The sequence below is a fragment of the Aotus nancymaae genome, unplaced genomic scaffold, assembly GCF_030222135.1.
Source record: "Aotus nancymaae isolate 86718 unplaced genomic scaffold, 86718_ANA_hifiasm-v0.15.2.pri h1tg000089l, whole genome shotgun sequence".
Classification (NCBI taxonomy): Eukaryota; Metazoa; Chordata; class Mammalia; order Primates; family Aotidae; genus Aotus; species Aotus nancymaae.
The window spans coordinates 10,908,626-10,929,581 of NW_026988504.1; positions in this window are offsets into that span (position 1 = coordinate 10,908,626).

Here is a 20,956-nt window from a genome sequence, read left to right on the forward strand (position 1 = left end):
CTGGTCCAGTAACTTGTGAGTTAAAGAGAGCTCCTACCCTTTGGGGATTTGTATGTTAGTCATCCCAAGAAAACATTGGAATGTGTTTCAGGATTCTAGGAAGCTGGGACTCTCAGGAAAAGGGGTTCCTTAAGGAACTGATACTGGCTCCTTGCCTGGGCTTTTTCTTTCACTGGAGTAAGCTCCAATGTTATAGGCTATTTCATAAGCCCAGGGAACCTGGCCCTTTATCCTTTGGGAGAGATTTTTATCCTAATTAGTGATCTTAGAATAATGATTAAGAGAACCTGAAGAAAATACAAGATAAGCATAAGACATGTGAGGGGAATGAAAAATCCCTCTTCCTATGGGATGAGCGTGTGACAAACCCTGGGGCCTTCTGGTGACTAGTCACACATATTTCGTCTTCTTGTCATCTGAGCTTTGAAGAAGGAGGAATCCACCAATGCTGGAGCCAGGAGCTCATTGAACAGCTAAAGGCATAATAAAAAGGTGCTAGCTCTTAAGGATTGAAGAGCAAAGTGTCTTGCATAGTGATTGGTAGCTCCATCTCTATCCTGAGGTATCTGGGTTTGTATTTCAACCAGGGCCAGCCCCACATCATTTGTGGGCCCCAGTGATAAATGCGGATGCCAGGTTCTGGCCAGGAGCCAGCAAGTCATGGGTCCATAATTCCCACTCACCCTAGACTGGAGATCCCCAAGGAGATTGCAACTTGCCTCCCAGGATGTGCTCAGAACCTGGATTGGGATTGGGGAGAGGCTCTCCCAGAGGTGGGATTGGTTGCTGCCTTCCCCATCTGGATATGTCACAGGGTGTGCTTCTGAACCTGACTCTCCATGTGTCTGGGCTCAGCTTCACCACTTACAAGCAGTAAAAGCTTGAGAATGTTACCTAACCTCTTTATGCATTGATTTTTCAGTCCAAGAGAGTCATGATGATGACAGCAGCTATCTCAAAGGGATATGATAAAACATTTAAAACCCTAACACAGTTGAAGTGCAAAGAGCAGTGCCTGCCTCTTAACCAGCAGTGCCATTAACCATTATTATGGAAGCAGATTCACCACTTACTTTGCTGTGGTAGGGTGTATGCTTGGAGCTATATGTTTTTTTTTTACCCACTTCTCCCAAATGACTTGTTCTCTTTGGTCTCTTGTGGTCAATGGCAGGAGATTCTAAGATATCTACCCAGGCTTTAGGAGGAGACCCATATTAGTTAGAAGGTAGAATCCTCTGCCCACCTCAGTATACACACATGCACACACATACACAGGCACACATAGTAATATAACACAAACACAACACAAACATACTCCCCTCAATGTCATTAAATGCTAAGGTGAGGTATTTTTTAAAGGGCTCCGAGGAGTTTAGGGTTCTTTGGTGATGTTTTAGGGTCCCCAAGAACAGCCAGCAGGAATAACCAACCACCATCATCCCACCATTCCCATTTAACCCCAGAAACGTTTTCTTTTCTCTGAATTATATTTTACTGTTTAAATAGGATTTTGCTGGAAAATATAGAAAGAGTTTTGCTATTCTGAACATAAGTATGAAAACCAGTGCTCTCTTCAATGTGTTGTGGGACCTCGACTCTGCGATAGTTATGAGTCTATCGAATTTGATTACTCTGGCCAGAGGTGCAGTGGCTGAAGTGCGTCCACAGACAGTTCGAACCCTGGGCTCTGATATTAGATGCTCTTTACCCAAGGAGACACAGCTAGTAAGCTTGGTTGGGACTGACAACATGGCTTTCAGATTCCCTCTCTTCCCACTGAACTGCCTCCTTGCTTACACTGAGGTCTAAGAGGGATAGAACTTTCCAGAAGAGCTGTTCCAAAAAGAGCATTTTGACTTTCCCATGAGAATCAGAAAACCTGGGTTCTGTTCTTAAGGCATTCTCCATCGTGTGATTTTGGTCAAACCACATAACCCTTTTGAGCCTTAATATGCTCATCCACAAAGTGGATACACTCTACTTCGTCTTTCTCACAAGAAAATTATGAGACTCACGATATGGTTTCTACAAAAGTCCTTTGAAAACTATAAAACACTATCCAGATGTGTGAAAAATTTCAGAGTGTACTCTTGCCTCCTTTGTCGTTGTCTTTTTTAATTAATTTTTTATTTGTATAAGTTTAAGGGAAACAAGTACAATTTTGTTACATGGATATATTGTGTAGTGGTGAAGTCTGAGCTTTTGGTGTAGCCATCACCTGAATAATGTACATTGAATCTATTACATAATTTCTCATTCTTTGCCCCCACTTCACTCCCCTACCCTGCCAGATGTCCAATGTCTATCATTCTGTATTCCATGTCCATGTGGACACATTACTACCTTCCATTTATAAGTGACAACACGCAGTATTTGTTTTTCTGGTTTTTGTGTTGCTTCTTGCCTGTCCTTAGATAAGTCTTGTTCTCAGTGGCCCTGATGAAACAGTAAGGCAGGAAGGAATAGCTCACATTGCCTTACTTTTCTACAAAAAGCCTCTGTGTTCTGTGATCTGCCTCTACTAACCCCAAGTTAAATGATGGACTGGACACATACATGCATGTACATATGCACATAATCCTATACCTCTATTTAATTATCCTATAAATTATTCAAATTACCCCCTTTCCTTACATATAGGTATACTATTGGACAGTAGTATGATGGTAAATATTTAACAACCTGCTCTCAAAAAATATATTCAATAAAAAATATATATAGACATAAATTTATAAATTTTATTGATAAAAAGAATGTGTGGCACCCAATTTGCAAATAATTATAAAATATGAAATACCCTTTATTATACATTCCATATACCTTCTTGATTCTCACAAAAGCATTTTACTGATTTTTTTCTTTTGCAGTTGGTGAAAGAGTATAGTTCCAACATAAATACTGGTTGATATTTTCATGTCTGTTGAGAAATGGAAGAATGACAGGGCTCGGTGGCTCGTGCCTGCAATTCCAACACTTTGGGAGGTAGGCAGAACACTTGAGGCCAGGAGTTTGAGACCAGTCTGGCCAACATAGTGAAACCCTGTGTTTACTAAAAAAATACAAACATTAGCCAGAGATGGTGGCACTCGCCTGTAATCCCAGCAACTTGAGAGGCTGAGGCACAAGAATTGCTTGAACCTGGGAGCCAGAGGTTGCAGTGAGCTGAGATCATGTCACTGCACTCCAGCCTCAAAGAGTGAGACCCTATCTCAAAATAAATACACAGGAAATTTTAAAAAAATGAAAGAATTAAGATGTATGTTGGAAGGTCAGTCCTTAGTCAATGATGTAAGTGATTTCTTCTCTCGATCAAGGAGTCATTTTTGAATACTGGAAGAATATTTCCTTAACTTTTTTTTGTTGCTCTTTTGCTACTTTCAATGTAAAAACTGTTGACATGATTTACTTCTATGTTTAATGTGTATTAATATTTTCTTCATCCTTGTCTCAAGTCTAGACAATTACAAAACTATAAAACCATGATTTATGACATTTTTAGATTTCCATGGTGTCAGTGTTCCCACCATGGCCTACTTTAAGCTAAAAATGTGACATCATTGAAGTAAGAGCAGGGTAGAGATGCATGGTAGTTCCCAGGACACAGTATTTCCATCACATAAACACAGCAGATGTAAACAACCTCCAGAGTATAGGTAATAGTAAAATAATAAGGAAGTGATGAGCTCATTGCCTTTGTTTTTAATACAATTTGTTTAATTTTAAGTTAATAGAATTTAACTTTTAATAGGGGCCGGGTTTAACAATTGGCTCAGAAAACTCTCGTAAATTTAAGTGGGTATGGATCAGCTCCAGTATACCACTGTATATTTGTTTTCCTCTTCCTCGTGAATCTGGAGTTTTTCAACATTCAGAGAGAGGTATTGAGTACTTCTATGTGCTAGATGCCGGGGATTCAGCGACATAGTCCCTGTCTCGTGGAGCAAATAGTCTTCTTGAAAAACAAACAAACAGTGATTTAGAGCAGTGGTGTAAGTGTATTTGTGTTTTATTTACAAGAGAGCAGAAGTCCTGTTTGGTGTTAAGGTGCACACTTGTTTCATTCTTTTTTTTTGTTTTTTTGAGTTTTTTTTTTGAGACAGAGTCTTGCTCTGTTGCCCAGGCTGGAGTAGAATGGCATGATCTTGGCTCACTACAACCTCCGGCTCCCAGGGTAGAGTGATTATCCTGCCTCAGCCTCCTGAGTAGCTGGAATTACAGGTGCCCACCACCATGCCTGGCTAACTTTTCTAATTTTAGTAGAGACGGGGTTTCACCCTGTTGGCCAGGCTGGTCTCGAACTGCTGACCTCAGGTGATCCACCCTCCTTGGCCTCCCAAAGTGCTGGGATTACAGGCGTGAGCCACTGCATCCAGTCACTTGTTCCCTTTTTATTTCCCAGTTGTCTTGTAGGTCTGGCTCTTTGTGTCAGGGCTTTCCAGCTTTCTGGCTAAAAATTCTTCCTCTTAATAAAAAGTTTGACTAAGGAGCATGACGCTAAGGATGATGAGGTGCCGTCCTGAAGTTGCCTTTTGAGGTCTGACTGTATTAACAGGTGTGGCACCTGCCTCATTGGGAAGAAAGGCCCTCTAAACACCTTGTGATTTCTATGGACCCAGGAATTAATTTTCCTTTACTTTCAGAACCTATTCCCAAGCTTTCTACCCTCTAACATGGGCAAGTACAAATTCTGGATCCCAAGCAAAAATAAATACATGAATAAAAATTTTAAAATGCCAACATACCCTTCGTTGAGAATAAAAGAGTTCACGTTGAGAGGGCCTCGTCATTTTGTAGGTTTCCCTGAAATCAGAGGATTTCCAAGCAATGGTTATGCCTCTGCTTATGTAAAAAGGTGCTTCGACCAAACACGGATGCACCTGTGCAGATACATGGGCCTGTGCACACAACGACACACGCACAAGGAGAAAAAGGTTCTCTTCTTAACAGAGATTGTTCATCAAAAAGGGTTAGCAGCGAGTCCTCTGTCATCATGTGTAATGTCCCCTGAAATGACTTGGAAAACTTTAATTATGTGAGCGCCTTATTTTCAGCTCCTGTTATCTTTTGAACTCTGGGAGGGTGGGGGGATGGGTTACCCCAAGCTCGGGCTCTTTCTAAAGAGCCTTTGTCTTTCTGCCCAGGTATTAAGTTGGTGGCGCAACAATCCTAGGTACATTTGGTTCACTTTCCTCCGCCCTGGCCCTCCCCCCAAGCGCCATCCTGGGTCTGAATGTGGGCCTGTGTTCTGGCCCACCATCCTCAGGTCTGCACAGGGGACCAAAAGAGAATGGGCCACAGGAATGCACCCAGAACAGAGCCAAATTGTTCAAGCTGCGTGAAGAAGAAAGAAAAAACGGGAGGAGGGTGTGGGGAGGGAGAAGAAGAAAAGCTTTCCTTGTCGGTTCAATTTCTCTGGAGATATTTGGAGGATAACATCGTAATTTTTCAGGGAGGGGCTGCAGGGGGAGCAGAAAACGAGAGAGCCCAGTTTTATCGGCACAGTGGCCCATACAGAAAGGTGACATTTGAGAGAACAATTGCTAGGTTGTTTGGCCACGTTTGCTGCTATGAATGAGGCTTAAGAAAAGGTGTCTTTGGATTGCTACTAATAGTCATCTTCATCATTCCTGCTCTCTCTCTCTCTCTTTCTCAGTTCCCTTATGAAATAAGGGCACACAGGTAATAAACAAAGCACTATAAAAGATCAGATTGAGGTATTCTGTGGGCTCATTTAATGTCTGGAGAAAGCATTCTGCACTCTACCGCCGTGCTTTCGGGCTTCAAAAGCAGCTTCGAGACTGAGGAATCGTAGGCAGGATTAGACTGAGACCCAGGAGTTCTACAATCTTGCTGAATTTAAAAGGACCATGTCCTTGGTCAGCTAAACCACACGCGATGGCCAAGGGGCAGAGGAAAACATGGCAGGGTAGAGACTCTTGGACTTACTCATTTGGATTTTGGAGTTTTACCTGACTTGGTCAAGCCTCATGCCAGATCCGGGTGAGTAGCTAAAAAGCTGTCAGTCAAATCTTGTTTTTGCCAACCTTGACAGATGATTCATTTGTGATCCTCATTTCTTCTATGTTTGCCTCGATGTAGGCACTAGGGGTGATTTGCAATCTCCCTTTCTGGCCACCTGCTGGGGGAGAAGCAGGCCAACCTCTACAAAGGAATTGTATTGATGTGTAGGAATTGGGGGAAGGGAGTTAAGGAGGATAATCAGCAAGGGATTGATGGAGAGGGGTATGAATGACTCTTCTCCCAAAGGGCAGGCGTTCCTGCCACGGGTCTTCTTGCTCCTGGCCAGGCCTCTATCCCCTGCCCTTGCCTCCTGTATATTTCTCCTTTGCTCTCAATCTACATGATTCCCCATAAGCAAACAAGGGAGCTGTTGGAAAGGGTGAAGTGCCCCTGCCTGGTTTCCAAGGCAAGAAAGTTTTAAGTGAGTGAGCAGTGGCACCAGCTGTGGATTGGATTTCCTGCGGCATGTTAGTACCCAGGGCGCTTATCTAGAAAGTTCATCCACATGCAGGTGCTGGTGAGCTGGGTTCCCACAGGCTGGGCCTCTGGGCTGGCAAGTAACTAAAGTTAAAAGTGGGACACAGGGGTTTGGGGCTCTGTGTTTCCCAGAGCCTCAATATTCTTTGCTCTGCTATTTGTTCTCCTTCTCCTGGATCACAATAATCATTGCCGGGTATGTAATCAAGTAATAGACCTGAACGGAGTTATATCGGTTTTGCAGAGAGGAATACAGGGTTTCAATGGGCTTGTGACTGTGCTTGTATTTGCACAGAAATGCCCAACTGAACGTGACATACACACTTCAAATATTTGCTTGACAAAGCCTTGAAAATGCCATATGGCTTATGGTTGGTGATGATATCAGTTGCTTAGTTCTAGGCATTCCGAGGAGAAAATTCTTCTAGTAGCCATACATTCCCATCTATCTTATGACCGGTGAATAATGCCAGCGAGTGGTCTGATGTATACGTTCTATAACACTAGATTCTCCTCTGTCTACACAATATATTTAGCCTCAGGAATTTAGGTACTTTCCAAATGACCCATTTATTATTATTATTTTTATTAACCTCCATCTTGTCAATAGAGAAAATGAATCATCAGGGGTTTCGGTTATCTTCCAATTATTACACAGAAGTCTTTCTGAGGTTTAACTAAAATCTTAGCCTTCCCAGATGACAGACAGATTTGTGTGTGCATGTGTGTTTAAGTGTATGTATTACAGTGTACATCGTGGGAAGTGTATATAAGCGTGGCAGTATATCGCTTGTTCTGTTAAGGTGTATGTATGAGAATAAATATTGGAGAATGTTGAGTCATTGTAACTTGGTGACTTAGACTCAGGCTCTAGACTTTTCAACAGAAACTTTTCTGATAACCTGCTGTGTGAGAAATGAAGCTGAACGCTGCAAAGACATGGTATTAATTCGTAGGAACGGGGTTATATTTAATACCTCATAAATGTATTTCATAGACATGTACAAAGTTTAATATAGGTATTCCCAATAATGAACCATAGATGCTTGAAAACTTCCCCAGCTTGCCATTGCATAGAAAACAACCTCTTTATTTACTCAGCTTTGAGGCTTTTTTTTCCTTTGCCTGTGCTTTCTAAGCAGTACGAATTTCTTTAGAAATAAGAGATGTTTAATATGGCTACTCTAAAATAAATCAAGCCTCTGGTTTTAACTGTGCCAGGAACATAGTAGGGATTCAGTAATGGTTTGAAGATTGAAGGAATGGTTGAATAGTTCCCTGGACTGTAGGTATTGATTTTTGTTGATACACACCTCTATATTTATTTACACAGGGGCGTGCTTTCTTGAGTGGAGTAGTCAGGTTTTGACTCAGGTGACAAGTTCTTATCTTAATGTCTCACTTAATTGATCAGCGACTTAAATCTAGTCAGTTAATCGGTTGCTTTGGCATTATGTAAATATATATAAAAAAACTTTTGTATCCTTGAATTTTTCTTCTTTGTATTTCCCATCATCATCTACATTTAATCAATATACATTGGGCAGTCTAAGATAAGACCTCATTTCTCTAAGACTACAGTTTGAAATACACGTGCAGTATAAGTCAGGTGTACCAAGTCCTGGAACAGAATTTAACTTCTTTTCTCATACTTCCTAATGGGAGACTTTGAATGACCAGCAGAGCTGATGGTAGCACAGGGGTCAAAAAAATCTATTCCTATAAGGTGACAGAAGGAAAAAGCACATCCCTGCTCGAGAATTCTACAATTAATGCTAACTACAAGTCACAATCTATGGTTGTGTTCTAACAAGAATTTTGCCCAAACAACACTGGGTGAAGTGGCTGCCAATGTTGTGTGGACCGGACATCTGCCTTTTACAGACTTATGGGGGTATGGGGACCCAGGGCTCAGACACACGCGTTATTCACAGTTTCCTTCTCTGCTTATTAGCCTTGTGGGTAAGGGCAACATTAACCACCGGCCCTGCAGCCTTCGGGAACAACATGGCAAAATTCAAGCAAACACACAGTCTTGTGTTTGGGGCTTTAAGAGACTCTAAGGTGACTTGGTGCTCAGGAGGATTTGAGAACAGATTGGCTTATAGCCATTACTGTTGGCTAATAATTGCACTAATCTTTTCGAGGTGGGGGTTTCTGTTCCCCTCCCCCCAATCTCCAAGTCAGAGAACAATGGGAGAATTGTGTTTCTGCACTATTTCATGAGATAGGGTCGGGGACTGCAACTGGGGGGATAAGGTCTTCAGGGGATGACCCACCAGGCGTTTGGCCCAAACTATCATTAAGAAACCCAGGACCTGAGCATTACAGCTTTGGCCTAATGATAGGGAAGCATTTCCCTAGCTGAGCTATTTCAAAAACAGCAGCTGTTTGGGGGTTCTCAAATCTAGTGCTCTTTGGGCGCTCAGAAGCAAGTGCGGTGCTCACGGGAAGAGAAAGGGGAGTGAAAGGGTGTGTGTCGGGGGTGACCTGCGCATGCCTGCATTTGTGTGTGCTGCCTTCTCTCCATTTTTCTCTTGCTTAAAATTCACTTAGTAAAACCATTTTGTCTTCTTCAGAATGGATGACATTAAATTGAAATTTGGAATTGCAATGCCAAGTGGAGATACTTCTGTAGAATGAACCGTCAATATGTGTGTGTGTAGGGGGGTGGTGGTGCGGGGGGGCCATATTTGTCTTTAATATTAAAGTCAAGTTATCAATCCTGCTACCAGGAGTTAAAATAATCTGTAAGATTAGTCTATGCGGAGGGTATATCCTCTAATGTAGACAGTATCATTTAAATGTTAAGTTGTGATAAGCATACATCCTCTAACTTAGAAAGTACGTGCACAGTAAAAACTTAGGCCTAGAAGGTTACACTAAGAAGCTCAAAGGTTCTTAGATCCAAGGGGCAGGTAAACCTCAGAATACCTTTGTCACAGTTCATCCTAATTTCTTTCACTTTCCCCGAAACGGGGCCCACAATCGTTTTAAACATCCTGAGCTTACCCTTTCCTTTTAGGGAATGCCCATGGGCTAGTTGTTCAAATGTGGGGCACTGAGGAAGCCAGATGCTTGCCACATACCGACTGGGATCAGTGCAGAGCGTTTTATTTCTCCTCTGCCTCTCCGCCCGGGGTCTCTCTCGTGCTTGGGAGTTCCAGGCCTTTTTCCATCTTCTCCCTTTAAGCAGCTGCTGGGTTCAGCAATAAGGAGGCTGGTGTGGCCGGTGGATGGAGAACACTGTTAGTGTAACTTGGCAGGAGGCTGAACACTGGCACAGAGGGGCGGTGAAAACGAGAGGAGGTGAGAATGTCTCCAAGGGGTGGGGGGCAGAGGACAGAGAAGCGGACCGACCACTAGGAGACCCACTGCCCCTGGTGGCCGGAGCCCGTGGGGAGCGGCTGGTCCAAATTGGATGGAGATCCTGCAAAGACACAGTGTCTCCCCTCCCAGACCCCGGGAGTCCTCCAGCCTGCATTTTCCAGCTCCCCACGAACATTTCCAAATTAAAAAATAAAATAAAACTACGTGTGGAAAAATACAGTAAAAGTGACAGCGCCTTCCCGGTTTCCGACAGTTCTGTTTTGACTTCACAATCAGCCAAACTGGAGCCCCTGAGTAGCCGGCTTAATTTGTCACCTTGAGTTATTAACCGTTTCCCTGCCTCTCTCTTGGTGGGTGTCCTCCTGGCTCCTCGCCCTGGCTGGCTCAGTGACCTGTTAATCTTGTGCCCTTTCTCTCGGGCTTATGGCTCTGCCTGGAGGGCCCTGTTTCCCTGCTGGAGTCAAATTTGAATTCAATTCACAGTCACCTCTCAGTTGGTTTTTGCCAAGTGGTGACTGAAACAGAAGGGTGATGGGAAAATGCAGGAAAGAACGGCTCCAGAGGCAGCTCTCTCGGGGTCCCGGTGTCCTTTAGAAGTTCACCAGTTCAGTCTATTTCTCTTGGTTAAGGGCCAAGAGGGAGAGGGAAGGCTCATTTTGGAACCGGGATGATACAGAATATAGTCTATTGGGAAGCAGAGGAGAGCTAATCCTGATACATTTTTTATGTCAGCAAAGTTAGTCTGCGTGGTATTCTATCTCTTTTTCCATCATCCCTCTGGTACTTCATACTTTATTATTGTCTCTTGGAGGCTTGGGACGTTTTTGGACAATATCCCAAGAACACCATTATCCAATATTCTCTTTTTCCTCAAGACTTACATGCCCCTATTACTGTTCATCCTCAAAGCCTTGCACTTCTAGGACGTCCAACTTACTAATAAAAACGGTTAATCCAAGTTAATGAATTCTTTGCAGGAGCTACAGGTTGAATGTGTTACTCAGAAAGAGTGCTAAGGTGTCTTTTAGAAACAAATTTAAAATGTCTTAAAAATTCCTTTTTATTTTTGTAAGATGTAAATTTTCTTAAAGTGGTCATAAAGTTGCATGAATTATACTTCAAAATATAATAATAAAATCACCTCCCCCAGCAACTCAGAACTCAGGTCCTCTTCTAGAGGCAAATGCAATGATTAGTTTATTGCTTATCCTTCCACAGATGTTTTATGCCCATGTGGGCAATTGTAAAATCTCTACCGCTTTTAAATTTTTAATAAATGCTGTATTTTAGACTAGTTTTAAATTTAAGGAAAAGTTATAAAGATAATTACAGGGTCCCCATATACTGCATCACCTAGTTTTCCCTTTTGTTAACATCTCAGCTGGGTTCGGTGGCTCACACCTATAATCCCAGCACTCTGGGAGGCCGAGGTGGGTGGATTATTGAGGTGAAGAGATCGAGACTGTCCTGGCCAATATGGTGAAACCCTGTCTCTACTAAAAATACAATTAGCTGGGCATGGTAGTCCCAGCTACTTGGGAGGCTGAGGCAGGAAAATCGCTTAAACCTGGGAGGCAGACATTGCAGTGAGCCGAAATTGCGCCACTGCACTCTAGCCTGGTGACAGAGCGAGACTCCATCTAAAAATAAATAAAAAATAAAATCTCATATTTCTGTGGTCCATTGGTCATAGCTAGGGAACCAACATTAGTATATTCGAATTAATTGAATTCCACTGTTGATCAGATTTCACTAGTTTTACACCAGTGTCCCTTCTCGGTTCCAGGATCCCATCTTAAATTGAGCTGTCATGTCTCCTTAGACTCCTCTGATTTGGGACAATTGCTCAGACTTTCCTTGTTTTTGATGACCTGGACGTTTCTGAGGAGGGCTGGTCAAGTATTTTGAAGAAGGTTCCTCAATCTGAGTTCGACTGATGTTTTTCTCATGGTTAGATATGGGTTTTTGAAAGGATGACCTCAGAGATGAAGTGCCTTTCTCATCCTGTGATATCAAGAGTTCGTACTTCAACATGACTTATTGCTGATATGTTAACTTTGATCACCCAGCCAAGGTAGTGTGTGTCAGGTTTCTCCAGAGTGAAGTTACTTCTCTTCCCTTCCATACTGTCTTTGGGAGAAAGTTACTAAATGCAGCCCAGACTCAATGAGTGGAGCGTCATGGTCCTTCTCCTTGTGACCCCTTTAATTTTCTACAACATGACAACATACCCTACAGGCTTTGCCTTTTTGTTTGAAACAATATATTTTAGAGATTGTCTCATGTTAATAACTCAAGAACTTCCATGTTTTCTATTAATGTGCATTTATTCCGTGGATGTATGAATACCATAATTGAATCAATGAGTTCCTTTGTGATGGTCATTTAGGTTGCTTCAATATTTTGATCTTGAAAACAATGCTGAAATAAATAACCTGGTCCATACTCAAGTATACCTGCAGGATAAATTTCTAAATGTGAATAGCTACTTAAAAAGGTGTGATTTGTAATTTCATGAGCTGTGGCCTTCCGTAGACAGTCAATTTATAATCCCTCAGTAGAATATAATCAGAAAGATTCAGTGGATGGAATTTTGGGTTGGTGGAGGACATATTTTTAAATTAGTAGACCATTCAGTGCTTTTGCAAATCTCCTTAAATCACATTATAACAGGAACAACTATAGAAAATAGGATTACTTAGGAGCCACCTGATATGTGAGCTAATTTAATGAGTCAGGAGCCCAGCCTCCATGCTGCAGAGCTCACATGCCTCCTACCTAGTTCCTTAACTAGGTTCTCACTCATGCCCATTCTCTATCATGCTATTGAAACCTTCCTATCTTTGCATAGAACATTATTCTTTTGACTCTCACCTTCTTCCCCAACCAATCATGTACCTGTTGAAAGTTTGTATCTTGGCTAGGCCTGTGTGACTCATTCTTTGCTATTGTAGCACAAATTCGCTCCATCTACCTTAGATTTATTTGCACCTGTATATTTCTACATTCAGCCTCTTGTCATGGTTGTACTGAAGACGCTTTTGCCTCCCAAGCATATTATGAATATGCCAGGGTAAGAGGTTGTATCTTCTCTTTATTGCATCATTCCCCAAAGGCTCCTGAGCTCAACGTAAAGAGAGTTCACATTGCTAGTAGACTGCTGGCTGCCCCTCTTCTCCTCCATTCCCTTTCATCACCTGCTACAAGAGTCACCTGGGAGGAAATCATTGCTGTGAAGATGTCTCCCTATCCTTGGCTTCTTGGTGCTGATACTCTTTCCTGAAAATAACATGAGAAGGACAATATTTTATTTGTGGCTACAGGGGTAGTGAGGAATAGCTATAAAGATCACCAGGGAGAATTGAAATTATCTGGAATCACTGAAAATCACAGTGGAGTAACTTTGGGCCACAAAGGCATCGTGGATGGTGGGGGCCACGGCTTCTCTGCTGTATTGGTGCTGGCTCTGGAATCACTGAAAATCACAGTGGAGTAACTTTGGGCCACAAAGGCATCGTGGATGGTGGGGACCACGGCTTCTCTGCTGTGTTGGTGCTGGCTGCCTTGAATGTATTTACTGCAACCAAGTGGGCTGGCAACTGGGAAGGTTCTCCCTGTTGGGCATTCTGGTATTACACTAGCTGCTTTAGTCTGTTCTGGCTGCTGTAAGAAAATACTACATACTGGGTGGCTCATAAATAACATAAATTTATTCCTCACAGTTCTGGAGGCTGGGAAGTCCAAGATCAAGGTATTAGCACGTATGGTATCTGGTGAGGGCACACTTTCTAGTTCACAGATGAAGCCTTCTCTCTGTGTTCTTATATGGCGGAACGGATGACACTCTCCCTGGAGCCTGTCTTGTAAGGATACTAATCCCGTTCATGAAGGTTCCACCCCTATGCCCTAATCACGCCCCAAAGGCCCCAGCTCAAATTAATATGATGGTTAGAATTTAGAATTTCAACATACTAATTTGGAGGAAACAGACATTTAGACCATAGCACTAGGGTTTTTTTTGTTTTGTTTTCTGCAAATCCAAGTTGAGACAGACATATTCTGCTCTAATGTAGTTGTCTTTTGTCTAAGTCTCTGAAACCTAGCCTTCCTGAGATCAGAACATTAAGGCCAGACATCTTGCCTTTGGGAACAGGCTTATCATCATCATCATCATCATCATCATCATCATCATCATCATTATTTTGTCTGGTGAAACATCCTCCATTGCACTTCTACCTTCTAACCTTCTTAGCCCATGCACACATCTATTGACATAGTTTTATTTCATTTGTTTCTTACTCATTCAATCTGTTTAAATGATGGGATTTTAGAATTAGAAGGTGTCTTGCAACCCCAAAGTAAAAGACTATCTCAAGTTCACAAAGCTGGTTGCAGAAGTCCAAAGTCATCTCAGACAGGTCTCTAATACTCATGAGTTAGTTTCTTTCTATCAGACTCCCTTATTTACTGAGGATCAAATAATAGTAACAACAATATTGATTAATGGCTGGCACTTATTGAGTACTTTCCATGAACCTATGATACGGTAAATGCTTTCCATGTATGGCTTTTTATAACCACACTCTAAGTCAGGCAACTATCATTATCCCCATTTAGCAGATGAGGAAATTTAGGAAAACAGTGATTAAGTTACTCGACCAAGATCACAGGGCTAAAAATAGGTGAAGTCAGGACAGCCAGATTGCTGAGTGTTCACACTTATCCTTGCTATGATGCCTTTCTAAGCAACATTGCAGACCAAAGTGGCACGTGGAATGCAGGAAGGATATGGCAGAAACAGTCTCCACCTTTGAGAGTTTCCAATATAGCCCAGGGAGCAAGACGTGGGAATAGGGGTGCCTATAAAATACAGAACACCCAGTTACACTTGAATTCTGGATAGACACTGATTTTTTGTTTCTTTAGTCAAAGTATATCGCAAATATTGCTTGGGGCATACTTATCCTGAAAACCATATTTGTTGTTAATCTGAAATTCAGATTTCGCTGGGTATCCTGCATGTTTATGTGCTAAGTCAGGCAAGTTTTTATGGGGAAAATAAAGCTTCTATGCTGTGCACTTTTCCTTTTCCTCAACCGTAGATGATCTCTCTGTTCTCCTTTCCTCCTTCTGCACCTCTTCCTATTGGGCCTCTCCCTTCTGTGCACACTCCTTCCAAGATGTGCAGCCTCAGGACACAGCAGCAGGTTCCAGAGCTACATACCAGGCTGCCCAGCAGTCAGTGTGAAAACATTTTCCCTTCTGCCTGGGAGCTCAGCCCCGGGGTGTGCCCCGTAACGCCAGAGGCCTCCACGCTCCTGCAGGAACACTCTTCCTCTTGGCTCTCCCCATTTGCTCTGCCCAGCCCCATGTCCCACCCCAAGCATATTTCACCAGTGTCCTCACCCCGTCCAGTCCAGTGGCGTGCACTGGTTTGCATCAGGTCACTTGGTGTTCATTAATAATCACCTATGTTCCTGAACCGAAAGGGAATGGGGTGGCAAAGGAGCCTGGCTGCTTCTTTGTCCTCTCTCTGAGATAGGCTTTCATGGGAATCGGATGAGCCGTTGGGGTGGAGCGGGTGGCTGCTCTGAGCACACTAGCTGCAGTCACTGCCTGTGTACTCTCTGGGATGGGGGCGTTCCAACAGCTATTTTAAGGCCAGACTGGTGAATGCTGGGTTCCCCTTCGTTTACCTAGGCTTTCAATATTTTCCCTGGCACACGCTAAGGTGGTCACAGAATGTGGGAAACCAGGCAAGGGAAAAAATTAATGCAGTGTGATGACGCCCCTGGTAGCTACTGCTAGATTCCATGGAAAAGATGGGGGCTTGCTATCTGTGTCCACGGGGGCCTCCTAAAGCCGTTAGCTGGGTTGGCATCTGCTCAAGTCCAGAGATGCTGGAAAAAGAAAACTGGCTGCAAACTTGGTCCGCAGCCTGCCTGGTAGCCCCAGCTCCACCCATTCCCGTGGAGAGGCTTTGCTCACCGTGAATGCACCTTTATCGTCAGTGAGCGATAATGACTTTTCAAAAATACTGCGTAGGCCTCGTGTCCCAGATGCCTGTGGCACGAAGGCTCTGCTTCCCTTTCAAGAGCATTGGCTTAAAAACTCACCCAGAAACCTGAGAAAAGTATCTCTGCTTGGCAGCTCAGGAGGCTGACACCAACCACCTTCTGTTTTTCAGCCCACTGGCCTGAGCTAACCAGTGGAGAGTTATTACAAGGGAAGGAAGCAACTTCAGTACTGAGAATTAGACAGCAGGCAAATGACAAGTTATCTAAAGTCCCACATGGAACAGTCGCTGTGTCACTTAGACCTGCACGGTGACGATTTAATTCAGAACCTTCCCTGAGCTGTAGATGGGCTTTGCAGGAATGTCCCCCTTGGCCTCCTGCAGTCTTAGCCTTGGTTAGCACTGTGTCATTAAAGCCTATAGTGGAAATCAAGTCCTTGCGTGGGTCTGAAGTTGGGTGTGTAGTTGGGTGATGGTCTTTCCCATGGGTTAAGCATTTGTTAAGTTCCTACTGTGTTCTAGGCACTTGACAGTCACATAATGCCGTGTACCTTATGTCTATCAACCTACATTCACAACAACTCCATGTGGTAGGTGTCATTGGATCTGCTCTACAGATGCCATCTTCAGTAGTGTGACTATGGTCACCAGACCAGGTCATCCTGGAAGACCTCCTGTGCAGTGTTTTCCTTTACATGCAGTCTCCAAAATAGCAGAACTTTTCTCTTGGGCATTCATTTTTCCATCTAATTGCAGCTTGACTCAGGAAAAATAGGTCATACCCAGAGGTGATGGGTTCACTTGAAGATTTTTTTTTTTTTTGGTCATTTATCTCATATTAACAACTGAGTTCTATTCAGATACAGGTGATATAATTTCATTACTTTTTAGTGACTGGTACGGTTTGGCTCTGGGTCCTCTCCCAAATGTCATGTCGAATTTTAACTCCCAGCTTTGGGAGAGGGACCCAGTGGGAGGTGATTGGATTATGGGGGCAGATTTTTCCCTTGCTGTTCTCATAATAAGTGTGTGAGTTCTCATAAGATCTGGCCCTTCCTCTCTCCTGCTCTGCCATGTGAAGGTTGTGTCTGCTTCCCTTTCACCTTCCACCATGATTGTAAGTTTCCCGAGGTCTCCCCAGCCAGGCTTCCTTTACAGTCTGTGGAACCATGAGCCAGTTAAACCTCTGTTCTTTATAAATTACCCATTTTCAGGTGGTTCTTTATTGCAGTGTCAGAACAGACTAAGACAGTTACATCAAGTGAAAAATGCCTCACCCCAAAGCTGTTGTCTTTTTGTCATACCTGGATGGGTTCTGTGGACTGGAGGACCACTTACATCCTCATCTGATCAGAAGAGAGAGAGAGTTCAACGTGGTCTCCAAGTTGACTCACACTGGTCATCGAGATGTCAAAGGCAAACTCTTCTGTTAAGAGTGTGAAATGCTCCAAAAGCTTCCGTTCCTGTAGAGGTAATGCTCAGTATGCGCACGTTAAGTGTTGCCAACTTACCGGTTACCTGTGGAAAGTGAGCATTGGGAAAGTGCTTAGAATCCCTGATGTTTGACTCAATCGAGGTAAAATCATAATCACAGTTTCATTGATTGCTTGGTCTCTAGGGTGATCCCAGTCCCTTTCCCTCCATGAATGTTACCCTCCCTAACTGTGGTGACTGTGGGCCAGCCTTCATTTGGAGAGTCCTGAGAGCATGTATCAGTGGAAAAACAAAGGAATTGGCCTGTGACCATGTCTGTTAATATCAGTTACAATTCTTTTTTGAGACAGTTTTGCTCTTGTTGCTCAGGCTGGAGTGCAATGGCATGATCTTGGCTCACTGCAACCTCTGCCTCCTGGGTTCAGGCAACTCTCCTGCCTCAGCCTCCTGAGTAGCTGAGATTACAGGCACACACCACCACACCCAGCTAATTTTTATCTCATTGGTAGGGACAGGGTTTCACCATGTTGGCCAGGCTGGTCTCGAACTCCTGACCTCATGTGATCCACCCACCTCGGCCTCCCAGAGTGCTGGGATTACAGGCTTGAGCCACCATGCCCTGCCCCAGTTATGATTTTTAATTAAGTTCTTGACAGCCCAAAGGATCACATCCTTCTTGTAATAGGCAGACCGTCCCCCTCCCTGGAAGACAGGAGTTAGCAAAGCACAAATTTCTAGAAAAACTATATTCTACTCCAGTTTTTACCTCAGAAGACATAAACCCAGCTTCCTGGAAAGTATGGAGAGATGGCCAACCCCGCAATCATGCCTACAATCTCCCTCCCATGATGAACATTTAATCAACCTTATGCAGATTTCGGGGCAAGCTTGTTGTTGCTTACTTTTACTGCTTTTTTCCCAAGCTTTCTACATGTTCTTTATATTGCTCATCAAAGGACATTCATTCCATACCATTTCTCAAATACCTGCTTTGGGCAAATCCCTATGCTTGGTGCTCTGAAGGACATAGATGGGGTCAAGGATCAACAAGGGATACTCCGTGACTATACTAAGAACAAGCCAACAACTGTAAGGCAAAAAACAGACTGTGCAATCATGGTACTGACACTGTATCACAAACCATATGTGCTTCTGCCAAAATAAAATCAACTAATGCCCCTAGAAATGAATTAGAATTGTATACTATGTTCCTGCAGATATCCTAGTTTGCTGAGGATAATGGCTTCCAGCTCCATCCATGTTCCTGCAAATGACATGATCTCATTCCTTTTTATGGCTGCATAGTATTCAGTGTTGTGTATGTACCACATTTTCTTTATCAAGTCTATCATTGATGGGCATTTGGGTTGATTCCATGTCTTCGCTATTGTGAATAGTGCTGCAATGAACATATGCATGCATATATCTTTGTAATAGAATGATTTCTGTTCTTTTGGGTATATACCCAGTAATGAGATTGCTGGGTCAAATGGGGAGGGAAAGGATTAGGAAAAATAGCTGATCCATACGGGGCTGAATACCTAGGTGATGGGTTGATAGGTGCAGCAAACCACCATTGCACATTTACCTATGTAACAGACCTGCACATCCTGCACATGTACCCTAGAACTTAAAAAACAGTACATTCACTACTTCATTCTGATATTCACTCAACTAGTACTTCTTAAGGGTCTTTAATGGCAAACTTCTGCATTAAGCCCAAAGAAGAAAGTAGAATGCTTAAAGATAAGGTTCCCCCCTTCCAAGAGCTTATAATTAGGCCAGTAGGAGATATTAAAAGTAGGTCTTTTTCATATTGATATTGTATAGGATAAATAGGGAGTCTGCTCTTTACTGAGAAATTTATGTTTGAAATGCAAACACACTTGTCAAATTCAGACATCACTCTTTTCTAGGCATCCTTAGATTAAAAATGTATGAAAATTTAAAATAAAAGAAAAAAAAGTTTGAGTTTGACGTTAAAGTGAATTATTTGTAAAGCATTTCTGTGTGATGAGATCTCCAGTTGATAAGGAATGTGTGGATACACAGGAAGGGTACTGTCATGGAGTGCATTTCATCAGGGCAGCAAACCCTCCTGGGTGGCTTAGATTCAAGCAGCTTTAGTAGAACTTTGAAGGTGACACACATGCCTCCAGGAAAGAGTGGGGCTTAAGCAGAGTGGAACTAGGGAGAGAGGAAGTCCACACCATGGTGGGAATGGAGGACAGGAAAAGATTCTACTAATGTGAAAGGAGGAGCAAAGCTGTGGGGTAAGGAAAGAGAACCATAAGGGGAAGGAATAAATGTAAGGTATGAGTGCTAGCTAGACTGAGGGCTTTTATTTTCAATCAAAATAAACTTTTGTATAGGTCAAATCCGTGCATGATACAAAAATCAAAAGGTCCAAAAAAATATATTGTGCCAATTCAGTCCCCTCCTGGCCTTGGCACCTAGGCATCTGTCCTCTACCCTACAGGCACCAGTGGTGCTTCTGGATATCCTTCTAGGGATGGTAAGTGCATGTATTCAAGCACTAGAATGGTGGTTCCCAATCAGCAGTGATTTTACCCTCCAAGGGACACTTGGAAATGTCTGGAGACATTTTTGATGGTGATGATGGAGAGGATGGTGGTCTGCGGGTGGGGTGTTAGCATCTGCTGGATAGAAGCGAAGGATGTTGCTGACTATCCTGTAACGCACAAGACACATACAATCAAGATAGAAAGGTGTACGGAGAGGAAGGAGACAGATCGACTCCTGCCCATACTGTTAGGCACTTTGCTATTTTTAATTTAAAATATAACTTGAAGACGTTTTTATTTAATTCAACACGCACAGAATCGCTTGTATTGATATAAAATACCAAAACACAGAGAGCTGTCTTTGTAAATCTCCATAATATTCTATTGTATGGCTATGCCATAAATTTCTTCCCCCATTGTTGGATATTAAGTTTTTTCTCACAGTCTTCTCCATTAAATTAGAGACTGAAAAGCTTCTGCACAGCATTAGAGACAATGCTTTTACATTCACCTTTCTGTAGATCTGGAAGTATATTTGTTAAGACTAATTTCTTGAAGTAGAATTTCTGGGTCAAGGAGTGTGTATGTTTGAATTCTGACAGATACTTAGACTAATATTAAATTTGCCATGATCAGTTTTTTTTATAAAGACATTAAACTTGCTGTTCTTTGTTCTAGATGTATGGAGATGTGTTCTGGTACTGTGGGCAACAGAAGCAGATTGCACAATGCAGTGCTTCCTCAACTTGCACAGTCTTAGGAAAATCTTAGGGGGCTTGCTAAAAGTATAAATTCTCTGCCTCTCTCCCTATGCCAAGCAAATCAGAATCTTCAGAGGTGGGGTCTGGGAAGCAATGTGAACAAAACCAGGCAAATTTGGGAAACTGTCAGCATGACAAAGCAATGTCCCAGATTTTGTTGTGGGGCTCAGGGTAGATGTAATTCAGAGTCACGGGAAAGTGACAGGAAATCCTTATAGCACAGATATTTGGGAGGGTTAATGAGCTGTGTTAGTTTCATCCTTGGAACTATTTCACAAGAGCCCCCCTTCTTCCTGTTGGGAAAGGTTAGGCAAGATCTGCACAGAGGCAGGTGGCCAGGTGTGGAGGGGAGGTAGACAGTTGGGAGGTGGGGGCAGATTAACACACCTATG